Source organism: Phyllobates terribilis, unplaced genomic scaffold (genome assembly GCF_046119375.1).
Source record: "Phyllobates terribilis strain yellow unplaced genomic scaffold, ASM4611937v1 Scaffold_2__4_contigs__length_985480577, whole genome shotgun sequence".
NCBI lineage: Eukaryota > Metazoa > Chordata > Amphibia > Anura > Dendrobatidae > Phyllobates > Phyllobates terribilis.
Window position 1 is genome coordinate 43,387,295 of NW_027362762.1, and position 24,299 is coordinate 43,411,593.

Consider the following 24,299-nt stretch of genomic DNA (forward strand, 5'->3'; position numbering starts at 1 on the left):
AACTACTATAATACTGCTCCTATGTACAAGAATATAACTACTATAATACTGCCCCCTATGTACAAGAATATAACTACTATAATACTGCCCCTATGTACAAGAATATAACTACTATAATACTGCTCCTATGTACAAGAATATAACTACTATAATACTGCTCTCTATATACAAGAATATAACTACTATAATACTGCTCCTATGTACAAGAATATAACTACTATAATACTGCTCCTATGTACAAGAATATAACTACTATAATACTGCTCTCTATATACAAGAATATAACTACTATAATACTGCCCCTATATACAAGAATATAACTACTATAATACTGCCCCTATATACAAGAATATAACTACTATAATACTGCCCCTATGTACAAGAATATAACTACTATAATACTGCTCCTATGTACAAGAATATAACTACTACAATACTGCCCCCTATGTACAAGAATATAACTACTATAATACTGCCCCTATATACAAGAATATAACTACTATAATACTGCTCCTATGTACAAGAATATAACTACTACAATACTGCCCCCTATGTACAAAAATATAACTACTATAATACTGCCCCTATATACAAGAATATAACTACTATAATACTGCTCCTATGTACAAGAATATAACTACTATAATAATGCTCCTATGTACAAGAATATAACTACTATAATACTGCCCCTATGTACAAGAATATAACTACTATAATACTGCTCCTATGTACAAGAATATAACTACTATAATACTGCCCCCTATGTACAAGAATATAACTACTATAATACTGCCCCCTATGTACAAGAATATAACTACTATAATACTGCCCCCTATGTACAAGAATATAACTACTATAATACTGCCCCCTATGTACAGGAATATAACTACTATAATACTTCCCACTATGTACAAGAATATAACTACTATAATACTGCCCCCTATGTACAGGAATATAACTACTATAATACTGCCCCCTATGTACAAGAATATAACTACTATAATACTGCCCCCTATGTACAAGAATATAACTACTATAATACTGTCCCCCTATGTACAAGAATGTAACTACTATAATACTGTCCCCCTATGTACAAGAATATAACTACTATAATACTGCCCCTATATACAAGAATATAACTACTATAATACTGCCCCTATGTACAAGAATATAACTACTATAATACTGCCCCTATGTACAAGAATATAACTACTATAATACTGCTCCTATGTACAAGAATATAACTACTATAATACTGCCCCCTATGTACAAGAATATAACTACTATAATACTGCCCCTATGTACAAGAATATAACTACTATAATACTGCTCCAATGTACAAGAATATAACTACTATAATACTGCTCCATATGTACAAGACTATAGCTACTATAATACTGCTCCTATGTACAAGAATATAACTACTATAATACTGCTCCTATGTACAAGAATATAACTACTATAATACTGCTCCTATGTACAAGAATATAACTACTATAATACTGCCCCATATGTACAAGAATATAACTACTATAATACTGCCCCCTATGTACAAGAATATAACTCCTATAATACTGCTCCCTATGTACAAGAATATAACTACTATAATACTGCTCCTATGTACAAGAATATAACTACTATAATAGTGCCCCTATGTACAAGAATATAACTACTATAATACTGCTCCCTATGTATAAGAATATAACTACTATAATACTGCCCCTATGTACAAGAATATAACTACTATAATACTGCTCCTATGTACAAGAATATAACTACTATAATACTGCTCCTATGTACAAGAATATAACTACTATAATACTGCCCCCTATGTACAAGAATATAACTACTATAATACTGCTCCTATGTACAAGAATATAACTACTATAATACTGCCCCCTATGTACAAGAATATAACTACTATAATACTGCTCCTATGTACAAGAATATAACTACTATAATACTGCCCCCTATGTACAAGAATATAACTACTATAATACTGCCCCTATGTACAAGAATATAACTACTATAATACTGCTCCTATGTACAAGAATATAACTACTATAATACTGCTCTCTATATACAAGAATATAACTACTATAATACTGCTCCTATGTACAAGAATAGATCTACTATAATACTGCCCCTATATACAAGAATATAACTACTATAATACTGCCCCTATATACAAGAATATAACTACTATAATACTGCCCCTATGTAAAAGAATATAACTACTATAATACTGCTCCTATGTACAAGAATATAACTAGTATAATACTGCTCCTATGTACAAGAATATAACTACTATAATACTGCCCCTATGTACAAAAATATAACTACTATAATACTGCTCCTATGTACAAGAATATAACTACTACAATACTGCCCCCTATGTACAAAAATATAACTACTATAATACTGCCCCTATATACAAGAATATAACTACTATAATACTGCTCCTATGTACAAGAATATAACTACTATAATAATGCTCCTATGTACAAGAATATAACTACTATAATACTGCCCCTATGTACAAGAATATAACTACTATAATACTGCTCCTATGTACAAGAATATAACTACTATAATACTGCCCCCTATGTACAAGAATATAACTACTATAATACTGCCCACTATGTACAAGAATATAACTACTATAATACTGCCCCCTATGTACAAGAATATAACTACTATAATACTGCCCCCTATGTACAAGAATATAACTACTATAATACTGCCCCCTATGTACAGGAATATAACTACTATAATACTTCCCACTATGTACAAGAATATAACTACTATAATACTGCCCCCTATGTACAGGAATATAACTACTATAATACTGCCCCCTATGTACAAGAATATAACTACTATAATACTGCCCCCAATGTACACGAATATAACTACTATAATACTGCCCCTATGTACAAGAATATAACTACTATAATACTGCCCCTTATGTGCAAGAATATAACTACTATAATACTGCTCCTATGTACAAGAATATAACTACTATAATATTGCTCCTATGTACAAGAATATAACTACTATAATACTGCCCCTATGTACAGGAATATAACTACTATAATACTGCTCCTATGTACAAGAATATAACTACTATAATACTGCCCCTATGTACAGGAATATAACTACTATAATACTGCTCCTATGTACAAGAATATAACTACTATAATACTGCCCCATATGTACAAGAATATAACTACTATAATACTGCCCCTATGTACAGGAATATAACTACTATAATACTGCTCCAATGTACAAGAATATAACTACTATAATACTGCTCCTATGTACAAGAATATAACTACTATAATACTGCTCCTATGTACAAGAATAGAACTACTATAATACTGCTCCTATGTACAAGAATATCGCTACTATAATACTGCCCCCTATGTACAAGAATATAACTACTATAATACTGCCTCCTATGTACAAGAATATAACTACTATAATACTGCTCCTATATACAAGAATATAACTACTATAATACTGCCCCTATGTACAAGAATATAACTACTATAATACTGCTCCTATATACAAGAATATAACTACTATAATACTGCTCCTTTGTACAAGAATATAACTACTATAATAATGCTCCTATGTACAAGAATATAACTACTATAATACTGCCCCTATGTACAAGAATATAACTACTATAATACTGCCCCCTATGTACAAGAATATAACTACTATAATACTGCCTCCTATGTACAAGAATATAACTACTATAATACTGCTCCTATATACAAGAATATAACTACTATAATACTGCCCCTATGTACAAGAATATAACTACTATAATACTGCTCCTATATACAAGAATATAACTACTATAATACTGCTCCTATATACAAGAATATAACTACTATAATACTGCCCCTATGTACAAGAATATAACTACTATAATACTGCTCCTATGTACAAGAATATAACTACTATAATACTGCTCTCTATATACAAGAATATAACTACTATAATACTGCTCCTATGTACAAGAATAGATCTACTATAATACTGCCCCTATATACAAGAATATAACTACTATAATACTGCCCCTATATACAAGAATATAACTACTATAATACTGCCCCTATGTACAAGAATATAACTACTATAATACTGCTCCTATGTACAAGAATATAATTACTACAATACTGCCCCCTATGTACAAGAATATAACTACTATAATACTGCCCCTATATACAAGAATATAACTACTATAATACTGCTCCTATGTACAAGAATATAACTACTATAATACTGCTCCTATGTACAAGAATATAACTACTATAATACTGCCCCTATGTACAAAAATATAACTACTATAATACTGCTCCTATGTACAAGAATATAACTACTACAATACTGCCCCCTATGTACAAAAATATAACTACTATAATACTGCCCCTATATACAAGAATATAACTACTATAATACTGCTCCCTATGTACAAGAATATAACTACTATAATAATGCTCCTATGTACAAGAATATAACTACTATAATACTGCCCCTATGTACAAGAATATAACTACTATAATACTGCTCCTATGTACAAGAATATAACTACTATAATACTGCCCCCTATGTACAAGAATATAACTACTATAATACTGCCCACTATGTACAAGAATATAACTACTTTAATACTGCCCCCTATGTACAAGAATATAACTACTATAATACTGCCCCCTATGTACAAGAATATAACTACTATAATACTGCCCCCCATGTACAGGAATATAAATACTATAATACTTCCCACTATGTACAAGAATATAACTACTATAATACTGCCCCCTATGTACAGGAATATAACTACTATAATACTGCCGCCTATGTGCAAGAATATAACTACTATAATACTGCCCCCAATGTACACGAATATAACTACTATAATACTGCCCCTGTGTACAAGAATATAACTACTATAATACTGCCCCCTATGTGCAAGAATATAACTACTATAATACTGCTCCTATGTACAAGAATATAACTACTATAATACTGCTCCTATGTACAAGAATATAACTACTATAATACTGCCCCTATGTACAGGAATATAACTACTATAATACTGCTCCTATGTACAAGAATATAACTACTATAATACTGCCCCTATGTACAGGAATATAAATACTATAATACTGCTCCAATGTACAAGAATATAACTACTATAATACTGCTCCTATGTACAAGAATATAACTACTATAATACTGCTCCTATGTACAAGAATAGAACTACTATAATACTGCTCCTATGTACAAGAATATAACTACTATAATACTGCCCCTATGTACAAGAATATCGCTACTATAATACTGCACCCTATGTACAAGAATATAACTACTATAATACTGCCTCCTATGTACAAGAATATAACTACTATAATACTGCTCCTATATACAAGAATATAACTACTATAATACTGCCCCTATGTACAAGAATATAACTACTATAATACTGCTCCTATATACAAGAATATAACTACTATAATACTGCTCCTATATACAAGAATATAACTACTATAATACTGCCCCTATGTACAAGAATATAACTACTATAATACTGCTCCTATATACAAGAATATAACTACTATAATACTGCCTCCTATGTACAACAATATAACTACTATAATACTGCTCCTATATACACAAGAATATAACTACTATAATACTGCTCCTATATACAAGAATATAACTACTATAATACTGCCCCCTATGTACAAGAATATCACTACTATAATACTACTCCCTATGTACAAGAATATAACTACTATAATACTGCCTCCTATGTACAAGAATATAACTACTATAATACTGCTCCTATATACAAGAATATAACTTCTATAATACTGCCGCTATGTACAAGAATATAACTACTATAATACTGCCTCCTATGTACAAGAATATAACTACTATATTTCTGCTCCTATGTTCAAGAATATAACTACTATAATATTGCCCCCTATGTACAAGTATATAACTATTATAATACTGCTTCTATGTACAAGAATATAACTACTATAATACTGCCCCCTATGTACAAGAATATAACTACTATAATACTGCTCCGTATGTACAAGAATATAATTACTATAATACTGCCCATATGTACAAGAATATAACTACTATAATACTGCTCCTATGTACAAGAATATAACTACTATAATACTGCCCCCTATGTACAAGAATATAACTACTACAATACTGTCCCCCTATGTACAAGAATATAACTACTATAATACTGCCCCCCTATGTACAAGAATATAACTACTATAATACTGCCCCTATATACAAGAATATAACTACTATAATACTGCCTTTTGTACAAGAATATAACTACTATAATACTGCCCCTATGTACAAGAATATAACTACTATAATACTGCTCCTATGTACAAGAATATAACTACTATAATACTGCCCCCTATGTACAAGAATATAACTACTATAATACTGCCCCTATGTACAAGAATATAACTACTATAATACTGCTCCAATGTACAAGAATATAACTACTATAATACTGCTCCATATGTACAAGACTATAGCTACTATAATACTGCTCCTATGTACAAGAATATAACTACTATAATACTGCTCCTATGTACAAGAATATAACTACTATAATACTGCTCCTATGTACAAGAATATAACTACTATAATACTGCCCCATATGTACAAGAATATAACTACTATAATACTGCCCCCTATGTACTAGAATATAACTCCTATAATACTGCTCCCTATGTACAAGAATATAACTACTATAATAGTGCCCCTATGTACAAGAATATAACTACTATAATACTGCTCCCTATGTACAAGAATATAACTACTATATTACTGCTCCTATGTTCAAGAATATAACTACTATAATACTGCCCCTAGGTACAAGAATATAACTGCTATAATACTGCCACCTATATACAAGAATATAACTACTATAATACTGCCCCCTATGTACAAGAATATAACTACTATATTACTGCTCTTGTGTACAAGAATATAACTACTATAATACTGCTCCTATGTACAAGAATATAACTACTATAATACTGCCCCCTATGTACAACAATATAACTACTATAATACTGCGCTTGTGTACAAGAATATAACTACTATAATACTGCCCCCTATGTACAAGAATATAACTACTATAATACTGCCCCCTATGTACAAGAATATAACTACTATAATACTGCCCACTATGTACAAGAATATAACTCCTATAATACTGCTCCCTATGTACAAGAATATAACTACTATAATACTGCCCCCTATGTACAAGAATATAACTACTATAATACTGCTCCTATGTACAAGAATATAACTAATATAATACTGCCCCTATGTACAAGAATATAACTACTATAATACTGCTCCCTATGTACAAGAATATAACTACTATATTACTGGCCCTATGTACAAGAATATAACTACTATAATACTGCTCCTATGTACAAGAATATAACTACTATAATACTGCCCCCTATGTACAAGAATATAACTACTATAATACTGCCCCTATGTACAAAAATATAACTACTATAATACTGCTCCAATGTACAAGAATATAACTACTATAATACTGCTCCTATGTACAAGAATATAACTACTATGATACTGCTCCTATGTACAAGAATATAACTACTATAATACTGCCCCCTATGTACAAGAATATCACTACTATAATACTGCCCCCTATGTACAAGAATATAACTACTATAATACTGCCTCCTATGTACAAGAATATAACTACTATAATACTGCTCCTATATACAAGAATATAACTACTATAATACTGCCCCTATGTACAAGAATATCACTACTATAATACTGCCCCCTATGTTCAAGAATATAACTACTATAATACTGCCTCCTATGTATAAGAATATAACTACTATAATACTGCTCCTATATACAAGAATATAACTACTATAATACTGCCCCTATGTACAAGAATATAACTACTATAATACTGCTCCTATATACAAGAATATAACTACTATAATACTGCTCCTATATACAAGAATATAATTACTATAATACTGCCCCCTATGTACAAGAATATCACTACTATAATACTGCTCCTATATACAAGAATATAACTACTATAATACTGCCCCTATGTACAAGAATATAACTACTATAATACTGCTCCTATATACAAGAATATAACTACTATAATACTGCCTCCTATGTACAAGAATATAACTACTATAATACTGCTCCTATATACAAGAATATAACTACTATAATACTGCTCCTATATACAAGAATATAACTACTATAATACTGCCCCCTATGTACAAGAATATCACTACTGTAATACTGCCCCCTATGTACAAGAATATAACTACTATAATACTGCCTCCTATGTACAAGAATATAACTACTATAATACTGCTCCTATATACAAGAATATAACTACTATAATAATGCCCCTATGTACAAGAATATAACTACTATAATACTGCCTCCTATGTACAAGAATATAACTACTATATTTCTGCTCCTATGTTCAAGAATATAACTACTATAATATTGCCCCCTATGTACAAGTATATAACTATTATAATACTGCTTCTATGTACAAGAATATAACTACTATAATACTGCCCCCTATGTACAAGAATATAACTACTATAATACTGCTCCGTATATACAAGAATATAATTACTATAATACTGCCCATATGTACAAGAATATAACTACTATAATACTGCTCCTATGTACAAGAATATAACTACTATAATACTGCCTCTATATACAAGAATATAACTACTATAATACTGCCCCTATGTACAAGAATATAACTACTATAATACTGCCCCTATGTACAAGAATATAACTACTATAATACTGCTCCTATGTTCAAGAATATAACTACTATAATAGTGCCCCCTATGTACAAGAATATAACTACTATAATACTGCCCCTATGTACAAGAATATAACTACTATAATACTGCTCCAATGTACAAGAATATAACTACTATAATCCTGCTCCATATGTACAAGACTATAACTACTATAATACTGCTCCTATGTACAAGAATATAACTACTATAATACTGCTCCTATGTACAAGAATATAACTACTATAATACTGCTCCTATGTACAAGAATATAACTACTATAATACTGCCCCATATGTACAAGAATATAACTACTATAATACTGCCCCCTATGTACAAGAATATAACTCCTATAATACTGCTCCCTATGTACAAGAATATAACTACTATAATACTGCCCCTATCTACAAGAATATAACTACTATAATACTGCTCCCTATGTACAAGAATATAACTACTATATTACTACTCCTATGTTCAAGAATATAACTACTATAATACTGCCCCTATTTACAAGAATATAACTGCTATAATACTGCCACCTATATACAAGAATATAACTACTATAATACTGCCCCCTATGTACAAGAATATAACTACTATAATACTGTTCTTGTGTACAAGAATATAACTACTATAATACTGCTCCTATGTACAAGAATATAACTACTATAATACTGCCCCCTATGTACAAGAATATAACTACTATAATACTGCGCTTGTGTACAAGAATATAACTACTATAATACTGCTCCTATGTACAAGAATATAACTACTATAATACTGCCCCCTATGTACAAGAATATAACTACTATAATACTGCCCACTATGTACAAGAATATAACTCCTATAATACTGCTCCCTATGTACAAGAATATAACTACTATAATACTGCCACCTATGTACAAGAATATAACTACTATAATACTGCTCCTATGTACAAGAATATAACTAATATATTACTGCCCCTATGTACAAGAATATAACTACTATAATACTGCTCCCTATGTACAAGAATATAACTACTATATTACTGCCCCTATGTACAACAATATAACTACTATAATACTGCTCCTATGTACAAGAATATAACTACTATAATACTGCCCCCTATGTACAAGAATATAACTACTATAATACTGCCCCTATGTACAAAAATATAACTACTATAATACTGCTCCAATGTACAAGAATATAACTACTATAATACTGCTCCCTATGTACAAGAATATAACTACTATATTACTGCTCCTATGTACAAGAATATAACTACTATAATACTGCCCCTATGTACAAGACTATAACTACTATAATACTGCTCCTATGTACAAGAATATAACTACTATAATACTGCCCCTATATAAAAGACTATAACTACTATAATACTGCTATGTACAAGAATATAACTACTATAATACTGCCCCTATGTACGAGAATATAACTACTATAATACTGCTCCTATGTACAGGAATATAACTACTATAATACTGCTCCCTATGTACAAGAATACAACTAATATAATACTGCCCCTATGTACAGGAATATAACTACTATAATACTGCTCCTATGTACAAGAATATAACCACTATAATACTGCTCCTATGTACAGGAATATAACTACTATAATACTGCTCCCTATGTACAAGAATTTAACTACTATAATACTGCCCCCTATGTACAAGAATAAAACTACTATAATACTGCCCCCTATGTACAAGAATAACTACTATAATACTGCCCCCTATGTCCAAGAATATAACTACTATAATACTGCTCCTATGTACAAGAATATAACTACTTTAATACTGCCCCCTATGTACAAGTATATAACTACTATAATACTGCCCCCTATGTACAAGAATAAAACTACTATAATACTGCCCCCTATGTACAAGAATAAAACTACTATAATACTGCCCCCTATGTATAAGAATACAACTACTATAATACTGCCCCCTATGTACAAGAATATAGCTACTATAATACTGCTCCTATGTACAGGAATATAGCTACTATAATACTGCTCCTATGTACAAGAATATATCTACTATAATACTGCTCCCTATGTACAGGAATATAACTACTATAATACTGCCCTCTATGTACAAGAATATAACTACTATAATACTGCTCCCTATGTACAAGAAAAAAACTACTATAATACTGCTCCCTATGTGTCACACTGTCACAGAATACTGGAGGTAGGGGGCCTAAGCTGACCCTAAGCTGGGGCCCTGACTAATCCCTCATCCTGGAGGTACTGTTAAAGGTACAGAGGTCCAGGCCGCCAGCGTAACCCCTACCTTCTGAGGATCCCTGCACCTAAGTAATCTAGTCCTGAGAAGGACCCCGATCACAACAATAGGGAACCAGAAATAATATGCCCACACACAGTATTTAGACGAACGAGACAGTACAAGGGAAAAACCAAAACCACCTTGCATACAACTTCTAAACAACTACAACAGAGGGAACACCAACGGGAAAGGAGATAAATGATAAAGCGAGGAAAGGGAAAACACACTTCCAAATACACTTATCTCAGCAACTCCAAACACCACGATCCGCTCTGTAAGTCTGAATGAAAAGCTTTCACCGACACCTCCCAAACAGACCTGCAGGAATATAAAGGAGTCTCACTAAAGAAGCATTGATTGCAGCTGGGCGAGGCTGGACCTCAGCTAGCCCAGAGAGAGAGAGAATTAACTCCTACACTGCCGAGAAAACACAAAGCACCAACAAGTCAGCTGCGAGAAGTCAGGCTGTGTACTCGTGACGATCTTCGTGGCAACACACCCGTGACAGTACCCCCCCTTCTACGAGGGGCCTCTGGACCCTCAGGGCCAGGTTTATCCGGGTGAGTCGTGTGGAAGGCCCGAACCAATCGGTCTGCGTTAATATCCGACGCAGGAACCCACATCCTCTCCTCAGGACCATACCCCTTCCAATGAACCAAGTACTGAAGGGACCGGCGATTAAAGCGTGAATCAATGACCCTCGATACCTGGAACTCCAAGTTACCATTGACAACCACAGGAGGGGGAGGTAAAGGTGACGGTACCACCGGCGCCACATACCTCTTAAGCAATGATCTGTGAAACACGTTGTGAATTTTAAACGTAGGGGGAGGTCAAGACGGAATGCCACCGGATTAATAATAGAACTGATTCTGTACGGCCCGATGAACCTGGGACCCAGTTTCCAGGAGGGAACCTTAAGTTTAATATTCCTGGTAGACAACCATACCTGATCGTTCACACTTAGGTCCGGACCAGACACTCTCCTCCTATCAGCCATACGTTTGTATCGGTTCCCCATAGTATTCAGATTCTTCAGCACCCCTCTCCATACTGAAGCGAGAGATGAGGAAAATCGTTCCTCCTCCGGAACCCCCGAAGAGCCCCCCCTACTGAAAGTACAAAACTGGGGGTGAAAACCATATGCCCCAAAAAACGGGGACTTACCAGTGGACTCGCTCCGCCTATTATTGAGAGCAAACTCTGCCAGAGGTAGGAAAGAAGCCCAGTCCTCCTGGTTCTCTGACACAAAACACCGAAGATATGTCTCCAAGCTCTGGTTCATACGTTCCGTCTGACCATTGGTCTGAGGATGAAAAGCCGACGAGAATGACAAATGCATCCCCCGCCGTGCACAAAACGCCTTCCAGAACTTGGACACAAACTGAGACCCCCGATCAGACACCACCTCGGAGGGTACCCCGTGAAGCCTCACAATCTCCCCAATGAACACCTGCGCAAGAGTTTTAGCATTAGGGAGAGCCGGAAGAGCGATAAAATGTGCCATCTTGCTGAACCTGTCCACTACAACGAGTATGACCGTTTTACCCGAAGACGGAGGGAGGTCAGTAATAAAGTCCATAGACAGATGAGTCCAAGGACGCTCCGGGATCTTCAAAGGTAAGAGGGCCCCAGACGGACGGGTATGTGAGGTCTTAGAGCGCGCACAAACCCCACAGGACGCGACAAAAGTTACCACCTCCTTATGTAAATTAGGCCACCAAAACCGACGCGAGAGGAGATCCACAGTTGCTTTACTCCCCGGGTGTCCTGCAAAAACTGAGTTATGGTGTGCCTCGATCACCTTTTGTCGCAACTGATCTGGAACGAACAGTCTCCCCGGAGGTCCAACAGGGGCGTCTCCCTGAGCCTCCAATATCTCCTCCTCCAGCTCAGAGCATACTGCCGAAACCACCACCCCCTCCTGAAGAATAGGAATCGGGTCGTCCGTATTCCCGGCCCCAGGGAAACTACGAGATAAGGCATCCGCCTTTACATTTTTAGACCCAGGACGATATGTAACGACGAAATTAAACCTGGTAAAAAACAATGACCACCTAGCTTGTCTGGGATTCAGACGTTTAGCGGACTCCAGATATAGCAGGTTCTTGTGATCGGTGATGACGGTGACCGGATGAACTGCCCCCTCCAAAAAATGGCGCCACTCCTCAAAAGCTAACTTAATGGCCAAGAGTTCCCTATTGCCGACATCGTAATTCCTCTCAGCGGACGACAATTTTTTAGAGAAAAAGGCGCACGGATGCCACTTACCAGGGGACGAACCCTGTGACAATACTGCTCCCACCCCTACCTCGGAAGCGTCTACCTCTACAAAGAATGGCTGAGACGCATCAGGTTGAATGAGTATGGGTGCCGAGGCAAAACATTTTTTCAAGGAGGAGAATGCTTGACAAGCCTTGTCAGACCACCTAGAAAAATCCGTCCCCTTTTTAGTCATGTCTGTGAGAGGCTTAACCATGGACGAGAAATTACGAATGAACTTCCGGTAATAGTTAGCAAACCCCAGGAAACGTTGTAGTGCCTTAAGATTCTCCGGCCGATCCCACTCAAGAACTGCCCGCACTTTCCCAGGGTCCATACGAAAACCGGACGCTGAAACCAGATAGCCTAAAAACTGGAGTTCCTGTACGGCGAACACACACTTTTCCCACTTGGCATATAGTTTATTATCCCGCAAGATCTGTAACACCTGTCTAACGTGCTCCTGATGAGACACCAGATCCGGCGAGTAAATTAAGATATCATCCAGATATATGACAACAAACTGTCCCACCAGGTGGCGAAAAATATCATTAACAAAGTGTTGAAACACCGCCGGGGCATTAGTCAGACCGAATGGCATGACAAGGTTCTCATAATGCCCCTCCGGAGTGTTAAAAGCCGTCTTCCACTCATCCCCCTCCTTCATCCTAATCAGATTGTACGCCCCCCTGAGATCCAACTTAGAGAACCATTTGGCGCCCACGATCTGATTAAAGAGATCGGGAATAAGTGGGAGCGGATACGGATCTCGGACCGTAATCCGATTAAGTTCACGGAAATCCAGGCAAGGGCGTAGGCCTCCATCTTTCTTCTTAACAAAGAAGAACCCCACGGCCACCGGAGAAGATGAAGGTCTAATATGCCCCTTAGCCAGACTTTCAGAAATATAATCCTTCATGGCCTGCCTCTCAGGACCAGAAAGGTTATACAACCTAGCTTTAGGTAACTTGGCCTCAGGGAGCAGTTTTACAGAACAGTCATACACGCGATGAGGAGGTAGTTCCTGACACCCATTCTCCGAGAATACATCCTCAAAGTCCGCCAGAAATGGAGGTAAGACCCAAGGAGTAACCGCACCGATGACCGTGTTCATGCAGTTTTTATTACAGAATTTACTCCATTGGCTTATCTCTCTGGTTTGCCAATTAATAACCGGGTTATGCTTAGCTAACCAAGGAAGGCCCAACACTATAGGAGTGGGAAGACCCTCCAACACGTAGCAAGACAACAGTTCTTTATGTATTGCCCCCACTTGAAGTTTTACGCCATGCACAGCTTGCAAAAAACTTCCCTGACCGAGAGGTCTGGCATCGATCGAGAATATGGGGATGGGTTTAGCCAACTCACTCAATCGCATACCTTGAACCCGGGCAAACCGAGCATCAACCAGATTAGCCCCGGCCCCACTATCCAGAAGAACAGATATCCTCTCAGTTCTCGTACCCACCACCACCTCCGCCGGTACGAGAAACTGAGACGAACCTAGGGACGAAATACCTACTCCCAGATTGCCGTCCACCACACAACCTGGGATCAACAGTTTTTTCGACGACTCTTTACTCTGCAAGGGACGGGATGGACACCCCCCAATAAAATGTCCCTTTTTCCCGCAGAGAAAACACCTTCCTGTCTTATGGCGCACCACCGGTCCCCCTCCCCGAAATGATGTCCCTCCTAATTGCATAGGCTCCTCCGGACTGACCAGGGGAACCACCATATGAGGGGACCTTGTAGGAGGTGGAGACATTACAGGGGGTAGAGTTATCCCGCACCTCTCCCGAAGCCGTCTGTCAACGCGAATAGCAAGGGCCGTAGCGGCTTCCAGTGACGCGGGAGAGTCATACTGTGCCAACACATCCTGTAATTTGTCGGATAAACCATGACAAAACTGGCTCCTAAGAGCCGGGTCATTCCACTGGGTGTCCGTGGCCCACCTACGGAACTCCGAACAGAATTCCTCCGCCGGACGATCTCCCTGCTGAATCCTACGTAACTTAGACTCAGCAAGGGAGATCCGATCTGGGTCATCATATACGAGTCCCAGAGCAGCGAAAAACCTATCCACTGACTGGAGAACCGGGGAGCTTGGGGGAAGAGAGAACGCCCAAGATTGTGGGTCCCCTTGTAGGAGCGAGATGACAATTCCCACCCTTTGTTCTTCACTGCCCGATGACCGAGGCCGCAGCCGAAAGTACAATTTGCATGCCTCCCGGAAAACAAAAAACTTGTCCCGCCCCCCAGTGAACCTGTCAGGGAGAGCTACTTTAGGTTCTGGTCCGGCTTGCTCCAGAGGATGCAAAACCTTGGACCTAACGTCCGCCAGCCCCATGGACAAACTCTGCAACTGCCGAGCTAGACCGGCTACTGGATCCATGGTAGCTGGAGAAAAACTAAGTGGGTCGGTGAAAATGTCACACTGTCACAGAATACTGGAGGTAGGGGGCCTAAGCTGACCCTAAGCTGGGGCCCTGACTAATCCCTCATCCTGGAGGTACTGTTAAAGGTACAGAGGTCCAGGCCGCCAGCGTAACCCCTACCTTCTGAGGATCCCTGCACCTAAGTAATCTAGTCCTGAGAAGGACCCCGATCACAACAATAGGGAACCAGAAATAATATGCCCACACACAGTATTTAGACGAACGAGACAGTACAAGGGAAAAACCAAAACCACCTTGCATACAACTTCTAAACAACTACAACAGAGGGAACACCAACGGGAAAGGAGATAAATGATAAAGCGAGGAAAGGGAAAACACACTTCCAAATACACTTATCTCAGCAACTCCAAACACCACGATCCACTCTGTAAGTCTGAATGAAAAGCTTTCACCGACACCTCCCAAACAGACCTGCAGGAATATAAAGGAGTCTCACTAAAGAAGCATTGATTGCAGCTGGGCGAGGCTGGACCTCAGCTAGCCCAGAGAGAGAGAGAATTAACTCCTACACTGCCGAGAAAACACAAAGCACCAACAAGTCAGCTGCGAGAAGTCAGGCTGTGTACTCGTGACGATCTTCGTGGCAACACACCCGTGACACTATGTACAAGAATATAGCTACTATAATACTGCCCCTATGTACAAGAATATAACTACTATAATACTGCCCCTATGTACAGGAATACAACTGCTATAATACTGCTCCTATGTACAAGAATATAACTACTATAATACTGCCCCTATGTACAAGAATATAACTACTATAATACTGCTCCCTATGTCCAAGAATATAACTACTATAATACTGCCTCTATGTACAAGAATATAACTACTATAATACTGCCTCTATGTACAAGAATATAACTACTATAATACTGCCCCTATGTACAAGAATATAACTACTATAATACTGCCGCTATGTACAAAAATATAACTACTATAATACTGCTCCCTATGTACAAGAATATAACTACTATAATACTGCTCCCTATGTACAAGCATATAACTACTATAATACTGCCTCTATGTACAAGAATATAACTACTATAATACTGCTCCCTATGTACAAGAATATAACTACTATAATACTGCCCCTATGTACAAGAATATAACTACTATAATACTGCTCCCTATGTACAAGAATATAACTACTATAATACTGCTCCCTATGTACAAGAATATAACTACTATAATATTGCCTCTATGTACAAGAATATAACTACTATAATACTGCTCCCTATGTACAAGAATATAACTACTATAATACTGCCTCTATGTACAAGAATATAACTACTATAATACTGCTCCCTATGTACAAGAATATAACTACTATAATACTGCCCCTATGTACAAGAATATAACTACTATAATACTGCTCCCTATGTACAAGAATATAACTACTATAATACTGCCCCTATGTACAAGAATATAACTACTATAATACTGCTCCCTATGTACAAGAATATAACTACTATAATACTGCCCCTATGTACAAGAATATAACTACTATAATACTGCTCCCTATGTACAAGAATATAACTACTATAATACTGCTCCCTATGTACAAGAATATAACTACTATAATACTGCCTCTATGTACAAGAATATAACTACTATAATACTGCTCCTATGTACAAGAATATGACTACTATAATACTGCTCCCTATGTACAAGAATATAACTACTATAATACTGCCCTCTATGTACAAGAATATAACTACTATAATACTGCTCCTATGTACAAGAATATAACTACTACAATACTGCCCCCTATGTACAAGAATATAACTACTATAATACTGCTCGCTATGTCCAAGAATATAACTACTATAATACTGCCTCTATGTACAAGAATATAACTACTATAATACTGCCTCTATGTACAAGAACATAACTACTATAATACTGCCCCTATGTACAAGAATATAACTACTATAATACTGCTCCCTATGTACAAGAATATAACTACTATAATACTGCCTCTATGTACAAGAATATAACTACTATAATACTGCTCCTATGTACAAGAATATAACTACTATAATACTGCTCCCTATATACAAGAATATAACTACTATAATACTGCTCCCTATGTACAAGAATATAACTACTATAATACCGCCTCTATGTGCAAGAATATAACTACTATAATACTGCTCCTATGTACAACAATATAACTACTATAATAATGCTCCCTATGTACAAGAATATAACTACTATAATACTGCCCCTATGTACGAGAATATAACTACTATAATACTGCTCCTATGTACAGGAATATAACTACTATAATACTGCTCCTATATACAGGAATATAACTACTATAATACTGCTCCTATGTACAAGAATATAACCACTATAATACTGCTCCTATGTACAGGAATATAACTACTATAATACTGCTCCCTATGTACAAGAATTTAACTACTATAATACTGCCCCCTATGTACAAGAATAAAACTACTATAATACTGACCCCTATGTCCACGAATATAACTACTATAATACTGCCCCCTATGTCCAAGAATATAACTACTATAATACTGCTCCTATGTACAAGAATATAACTACTATAATACTGCTCATATGTACAAGAATATAACTACTATAATACTGCCCCCTATGTCCAAGAATATAACTACTATAATACTGCTCCTATGTACAAGAATATAACTACTATAATACTGCTCCTATGTACAAGGATATAACTACTATAATACTGCCCCCTATGTACAAGAATAAAACTACTATAATACTGCCCCCTATGTATAAGAATAAAACTACTATAATACTGTCCCCTATGTACAAGCATATAGCTACTATAATACTGCTCCTATGTACAGGAATATAGCTACTATAATACTGCTCCTATGTACAAGAATATAACTACTATAATACTGCTCCCTATGTACAAGAATATAACTACTATAATACTGCCCTCTATGTACAAGAATATAACTACTATAATACTGCTCCCTATGTACAAGAATATAACTACTATAATACTGCTCCCTATGTCCAAGAATATAACTACTATAATACTGCCTCTATGTACAAGAATATAACTACTATAATACTGCTCCTATGTACAGGAATATAGCTACTATAATACTGCTCCTATGTACAAGAATATAACTACTATAATACTGCCTCTATGTACAAGCATATAGCTACTATAATACTGCTCCTATGTACAGGAATATAGCTACTATAATACTGCTCCTATGTACAAGAATATAACTACTATAATACTGCTCCCTATGTACAAGAATATAACTACTATAATACTGCCCCTATGTACAAGAATATGACTACTACAATACTGCCCCCTATGTACAAGAATATAACTACTATAATACTGCTCCCTATGTCCAAGAATATAACTACTATAATACTGCCTCTATGTACAAGAATATAACTACTATAATACTGCCTCTATGTACAAGAATATAACTACTATAATACTGCCTCTATGTACAAGAATATAACTACTATAATACTGCCCCTATGTACAAGAATATAACTACTATAATACTGCTCCCTATGTACAAGAATATAACTACTATAATACTGCCTCTATGTACAAGAATATAACTACTATAATACTGCTCCTTATGTACAAGAATATAACTACTATAATACTGCCTCTATGTGCAACAATATAACTACTATAATACTGCTCCTATGTACAAGAATATAACTACTATAATACTGCCCCCTATGTACAAGAATATAACTACTATAATACTGTCCCTACGTACAAGAATATAACTACTATAATACTGCCCCTACGTACAAGAATATAACTACTATAATACTGGCCCCTATGTACAAGAATATAACTACTATAATACAGCCCCCTATGTACAAGAATATAACTACTATAATACTGCTCCTATGTACAAGAATATAACTACTATAATACTGCTCCTATGTACAAGAATATAACTATTATAATACTGCCCCTATATACAAGAATATAACTACTATAATACTGCCCCTATGTACAAGAATATAACTGCTATAATACTGCTCCTATGTACAAGAATATAACTACTATAATACTGCCCCCTATGTACAAGAATATAACTACTATAATACTGCCCCCTATGTACAAGAATATAACTGCTATAATACTGCCCTTATCTATAAGAATAAATCTGCGGTGATGTCTGCTGTATACATGGTGTATAATGAGACGTTTGGCTCCTGCGATTACCGGTAAACATTATACATGGAACCTCGGAGCTCCTTAACCTTGTGTGACTTTCCTGGGGTGCTTGGTAGCGGCAGTACTGATTAGCACCATTATATTTGCACTGTATCAGGCAGTGGTCACATGACTGCACATACTCAAAAATTGATACATAATCATAAATATCACTCAGACAATTCCCAGAAATCGGCTTCTGCTACATTTCCTGATTCTTACAGGGAAAGTTCTTCATTTTGGTGAGTTTCATCCCCTCGGCTGATTTAGTTATTTTTTTGCAGAGCAAAATGGAGAATATTCACCTTGTTATGTTCACTGTGTTAGCTAAGTTATTTATAAATTGTTATAAGGATGATATGGGGCAATGTAATGGTCAATGCTATAGAACACTGGGGATATCACTGTTATTATGGGGGTACTGTGGATATCACTGTTATTATGGAGGCACTGTAGATGTCACTGTTATTATGGGAGCACTGTGGATATCACTGTTATTATGGGGGCACTGTGGATATCACTGTTATTATGGGGGCACTGTGGATATCACTGTTATTATGGGAGCACTGTGGATGTCACTGTTATTATGGGGGCACTGTGGATATCACTGTTATTATGGGGGCACTGTGGATATCACTGTTATTATGGGAGCACTGTGGATGTCACTGTTATTATGGGGGCACTGTGGATATCACTGTTATTATGGGGGCACTGTGGATGTCACTGTTATTATGGGAGCACTGTGGATATCACTGTTATTATGGGGCACTGTGGATATCACTGTTATTATGGGAGCACTGTGGATGTCACTGTTATTATGGGGGCACTGTGGATATCACTGTTATTATGGGAGCACTGTGGATGTCACTGTTATTATGGGAGCACTGTGGATGTCACTGTTATTATGGGGGCACTGTGGATATCACTGTTATTATGGGAGCACTGTGGATGTCACTGTTATTATGGGAGCACTGTGGATGTCACTGTTATTATGGGGGCACTGTGGATATCACTGTTATTATGGGGCACTGTGGATATCACTGTTATTATGGGAGCACTGTGGATGTCACTGTTATTATGGGGGCACTGTGGATATCACTGTTATTATGGGAGCACTGTGGATGTCGCTGTTATTATGGGAGCACTGTGGATGTCACTGTTATTATGGGGGCACTGTGGATATCACTGTTATTATGGGGGCACTGTGGATGTCACTGTTATTATGGGAGCACTGTGGATATCACTGTTATTATGGGGCACTGTGGATATCACTGTTATTATGGGGGCACTGTGGATGTCACTGTTATTATGGGGGCACTGTGGATGTCACTGTTATTATGGGGGCACTGTGGATATCACTGTTATTATGGGAGCACTGTGGATGTCACTGTTATTATGGGAGCACTGTGGATATCACTGTTATTATGGGAGCACTGTGGATGTCACTGTTATTATGGGAGCACTGTAGATGTCACTGTTATTATGGGGGCACTGTGGATGTCACTGTTATTATGGGAGCACTGTGGATGTCGCTGTTATTATGGGAGCACTGTGGATATCACTGTTATTATGGGAGCACTGTGGATATCACTGTTATTATGGGGGCACTGTGGATATCACTGTTATTATGGGAGCACTGTGGATGTCGCTGTTATTATGGGAGCACTGTGGATGTCGCTGTTATTATGGGAGCACTGTGGATGTCACTGTTATTATGGGGGCACTGTGGATGTCACTGTTATTATGGGGGCACTGTGGATGTCACTGTTATTATGGGGGCACTGTGGATATCACTGTTATTATGGGGGCACTGTGGATGTCACTGTTATTATGGGAGCACTGTGGATATCACTGTTATTATGGGGGCACTGTGGATATCACTGTTATTATGGGAGCACTGTGGATGTCGCTGTTATTATGGGAGCACTGTGGATGTCACTGTTATTATGGGGGCACTGTGGATATCACTGTTATTATGGGGGCACTGTGGATGTCACTGTTATTATGGGAGCACTGTGGATATCACTGTTATTATGGGGCACTGTGGATATCACTGTTATTATGGGGGCACTGTGGATGTCACTGTTATTATGGGGGCACTGTGGATGTCACTGTTATTATGGGGGCACTGTGGATATCACTGTTATTATGGGAGCACTGTGGATGTCACTGTTATTATGGGAGCACTGTGGATATCACTGTTATTATGGGAGCACTGTAGATGTCACTGTTATTATGGGAGCACTGTGGATGTCACTGTTATTATGGGAGCACTGTGGATATCACTGTTATTATGGGAGCACTGTGGATATCACTGTTATTATGGGAGCACTGTGGATATCACTGTTATTATGGGGCACTGTGGATGTCACTGTTATTATGGGGGCACTGTGGATATCACTGTTATTATGGGAGCACTGTGGATATCGCTGTTATTATGGGGGCACTGTGGATATCACTGTTATTATGGGAGCACTGTGGATATCACTGTTATTATGGGAGCACTGTGGATGTCACTGTTATTATGGGAGCACTGTAGATGTCACTGTTATTATGGGAGCACTGTAGATGTCACTGTTATTATGGGAGCACTGTGGATGTCACTGTTATTATGGGGGCACTGTGGATATCACTGTTATTATGGGAGCACTGTGGATGTCACTGTTATTATGGGGGCACTGTGGATGTCACTGTTATTATGGGGGCACTGTGGATATCACTGTTATTATGGAGGCACTGTGGATATCACTGTTATTATGGGAGCACTGTGGATGTCACTGTTATTATGGGGGCACTGTGGATGTCACTGTTATTATGGGGGCACTGTGGATATCACTGTTATTATTGGAGCACTGTGGATATCACTGTTATTATGGGGGCACTGTGGATATCACTTTTATTATGGGAGCACTGTGGATGTCACTGTTATTATGGGGGCACTGTGGATATCGCTGTTATTATGGTGGCACTGTGGATGTCGCTGATATTATGGGGGCACTGTGGATATCACTGTTATTATGGGAGCACTGTGGATGTCACTGTTATTATGGGAGCACTGTGGATGTCACTGTTATTATGGGGGCACTGTGGATATCACTGTTATTATGGGAGCACTGTGGATGTCGCTGTTATTATGGGAGCACTGTGGATGTCACTGTTATTATGGGGGCACTGTGGATATCACTGTTATTATGGGGGCACTGTGGATGTCACTGTTATTATGGGAGCACTGTGGATATCACTGTTATTATGGGGCACTGTGGATATCACTGTTATTATGGGGGCACTGTGGATGTCACTGTTATTATGGGGGCACTGTGGATGTCACTGTTATTATGGGGGCACTGTGGATATCACTGTTATTATGGGAGCACTGTGGATGTCACTGTTATTATGGGAGCACTGTGGATATCACTGTTATTATGGGAGCACTGTGGATATCACTGTTATTATGGGAGCACTGTAGATGTCACTGTTATTATGGGGGCACTGTGGATGTCACTGTTATTATGGGAGCACTGTGGATGTCGCTGTTATTATGGGAGCACTGTGGATATCACTGTTATTATGGGAGCACTGTGGATATCACTGTTATTATGGGGGCACTGTGGATATCACTGTTATTATGGGAGCACTGTGGATGTCGCTGTTATTATGGGAGCACTGTGGATGTCGCTGTTATTATGGGAGCACTGTGGATGTCACTGTTATTATGGGGGCACTGTGGATATCTCTGTTATTATGGGGGCACTGTGGATGTCACTGTTATTATGGGAGCACTGTGGATATCACTGTTATTATGGGGGCACTGTGGATATCACTGTTATTATGGGGGCACTGTGGATGTCACTGTTATTATGGGGGCACTGTGGATATCACTGTTATTATGGGGGCACTGTGGATGTCACTGTTATTATGGGAGCACTGTGGATATCACTGTTATTATGGGGGCACTGTGGATATCACTGTTATTATGGGAGCACTGTAGATGTCACTGTTATTATGGGAGCACTGTGGATATCACTGTTATTATGGGGGCACTGTGGATATCACTGTTATTATGGGAGCACTGTGGATGTCGCTGTTATTATGGGAGCACTGTGGATGTCGCTGTTATTATGGGAGCACTGTGGATGTCACTGTTATTATGGGGGCACTGTGGATATCACTGTTA

The 24,299-nt window shown here is 37.4% G+C and overlaps 1 protein-coding gene across 2 annotated transcripts in view; it reads left to right on the top strand.

Annotated features, from left to right (window-relative positions):
* Positions 1 to 24,299, top strand: part of FCHSD2 (FCH and double SH3 domains 2) — a 325,325-nt gene that overhangs the window by 96,320 nt on the left and 204,706 nt on the right. Inside the window, exon 1 of one of the 2 annotated variants that reach the window (XM_073661306.1) lies at positions 20,261 to 20,367. The exons of the other annotated variant lie outside the window; for it this stretch is intronic. The gene's annotated coding sequence lies outside the window, so the exon portion shown is untranslated. Of the gene's footprint in view, positions 1 to 20,260; positions 20,368 to 24,299 lie in introns of those variants that run through there. 2 annotated transcript variants of the gene reach the window in all.